At 40.4% G+C, this 2,939-nt stretch overlaps 1 non-coding gene across 1 annotated transcript; it reads right to left on the bottom strand.

Moving 5' to 3' along the window:
- Window positions 1-928: 928 nt before the first annotated feature.
- On the bottom strand, window positions 929-1,035 carry LOC148548710 (small nucleolar RNA R71). The gene has a single exon (XR_015898662.1). It is a non-coding gene; the product is annotated as a small nucleolar RNA R71 (small nucleolar RNA).
- Window positions 1,036-2,939: the final 1,904 nt, after the last annotated feature.

The following is a 2,939-nucleotide window of genomic DNA, read 5'->3' on the forward strand; positions in this document are numbered from 1 at the left end:
AATCCCTGTAGGATTCGACCTTACTCTACATTGAGTTTTTACTTGACGACAATCCGGTGCACTTGCCGGAAGGAAATTTGTTGAGAGGCAAATTTTCACGCATCAAGTTTATGGCGCCGTTGCCGGGGATTGGTTTTGTATTGACAATTACTAAATTGAAGGATAACTAGATTGAGCACTTTTTTTTTTTTGATTAATTCAATTTTACTTTCAGCTGTCATTTCTGTTCTCTGCAATTTTTTTTCTCTTTAACGTCTTCATTCTCTTTACTTCCCAACAAGCTAACTATACTCTATTTTAGTAGACTATACACTTGCTATTTCTTGTACTTGCTCATTGTATGACAGGTAGGAAAAAGGAAACCTCAACCTCCTTTGATAGTGAACCAGAAAGAACTTTCCTGAGATTAAGGAGGGAAGCAAGAGGAAAAAGAGTTGTTGGTGCAGAAGAAGAGGATGAATACTTTGATATAACTATGGAGGATGATATGGAAAACCATCATGAAGGAGAGGTGAACAATCATGCCATAAGAGGTGGAGCTAACCCTGCTGGACAAGAGAGGAGAGTTCTGGGATCATACATCAATCCAAATCCAGGAAATTGTGGTAGAAGTATTCAAAGGCCAACTATCCATGCTAATAATTTTGAATTGAAGCCTCAGCTCATAACGCTTGTCCAGAACAATTGCTCTTTTGGGGGAAGTGCCCAAGAGGATCCTAATGAGCATCTCACTAAATTCCAATGGATATATGACACGGTTAAATCTAATGGTGTTCATCCTGACACCTATTGATTGCTACTGTTTCCATTCTCTTCGAGGGACAAAGCATCAAAATGGCTGGAATCATTCTCCAAGGAAAGCTTGACAACTTGGGAAGATGTAATGAACAAATTCTTAACAAGGTTCTACCCTCCACAAAGAGTAAATAGGCTAAGAACTGAAGTGCAGACATTCAGACAGCAGGATGGTGAAACTCTTTATGAAGCTTGGGAGAGATTTAAAGACTTCACAAAGAAATGTCCCCTGATATGTTTAATGAGTGGGTGCAAATCCACATCTTTTATGAAGGACTGAATTGTGAATCAAGGAAGGCTGTAGACCACTCATCTGGAGGTTCCCTAAACAAGAAGAAGACCATTGAAGAGGCCACTGATATTATAGAGACAATGGCTGACAATGAGTACTTTTATGCCTCAAATAGGAGCAACAACAGGGGAGTCTTGGAATTAAACCATATGGATGCAATCCTGGCCCAGAACAAGATGATCACCAAGAAATTGGCTGAATTGACCAAGCAAATGGAGAAGACTCAGGCTGCAACTATCCACACTCAACCATCACCCCAAGAAGAATTAGAGACATAAGAAGGAGTTAACTGGGGGGGAGCTAATTACCTTGGAAATTCATCTAGGCAAGCTAATGATCCATACTCTAAAACTTATAACTCTGGTTGGAGGAACCACCCAAACTTTGGGTGGGGGAACCAACAAAGCCAAGGCCAAGACCACAGAGCCCATAATCCAAACCAGTATAACAACTTCACTCACCAAAACTCCAACCAACACCCATACCAGACAACACAAAATACTTATTCACAGCCACCATACCAAAACTATAATAATCACTCTCAGCATCCCAACTTTAACCAACCATCACCACATGATGATGACAGAATGGCCAAAATAGAAGCTATGCTTGCAAACCTTTACAAGGAGTGTAAAGACATAAAAAAATTCCAGAAAGAAGTGAGAGGTAGTATGAAAAGCCAAGGGGAGGTCCTTAAGAATCTCGAATCCTAGGTAGGACATCTTTCACAACAAATTCCGAAGTCTAATGATAGTTTTCCAAGTGACACAGAGAAAAATCCAAGAGGAGAGACCAAGAAAGTAACGTGGGAAGAATGCAAGTCAATCAATCTAAGCAGTGAAAAAGTTCTGAAGGAAGAATGCTCCAGACACTCAGAGCATGATGAAGGAGAGTCAAGGAAGAATGTAAGGGAGATAGAAGAAATGGCTAGCCCTGAACAGAGGAAGGAACAAAAAGAGAAAGAATTCCTCAAACCTTATATGCCAAAGGAACCATTTCCTCAGAGACTCAAGGGAGATGAAAAAAAAAGTCATATTCAAGATTCCTAGATGTGTTTGCATCTCTCAATGTCAACATTCCCTTTATCAAAACTCTCCAACAGATGTCCACCTACATCAAATGTATGAAAGAGCTGTTGAACAAGAAAGGAACCTTAAAAGGGAGACAAATAGTGACAATGAACAAGGAATGTAGTGCCCTCATCAAGAAGGGTGTACTCCTGAAGAAAAAAGATCCAGGAATCTTTCATATTCTCTGTGCCATAGGAGAGATAAAAATTGACAGAGGATTTTGTGATCTAGGGGCTAGCATAAATGTGATGCCTCTATCTCTTATGAAGAAGTTGCAAATCAATGAGCTGAGATCTACGGATGTAATCATCCAATTGGCAGATAAAACTCAGAAGCAGGCCGAAGGAGTAGTTGAAAATGTATTGGTGAAAGTAGAAAACTACTTTCTCCCCACTGACTTTGTTGTTCTGGACATGGAGGAAAGTTACCTCCATCCCATTATTTTGGGGAGACCATTTCTAGCTACTGGTCGAGCACTCATTGATGTAGAATAAGGAGAGTTGATACTAAGAATACATGATGAGCAGCTCACTTTCCAGGCCTCCAAGCCCGTGCATGAATCTGAGCAAGAGAGCAAGAAATTAAAGGAAGAATATAGTGAGAGCTCTCTGAAGGAGAACAGCAATGAACCACCAGGCAAGCATCTGGAGCTTTCCTTGATAGATAAACAAGAAGCTCAAGAGATGAAGCAACCGATGGAGTTCAAGGAAGAGCCAAAACCACAAGAATCAGGAAGATCAGCTAACAAGGATCTCTCTAACACAAGAATCAATGGAGCACTA

This window comes from Arachis ipaensis, chromosome B8, assembly GCF_059453495.1.
Source record: "Arachis ipaensis isolate K30076 ecotype BB chromosome B8, ASM5945349v1, whole genome shotgun sequence".
NCBI classification, from domain to species: Eukaryota; Viridiplantae; Streptophyta; class Magnoliopsida; order Fabales; family Fabaceae; genus Arachis; species Arachis ipaensis.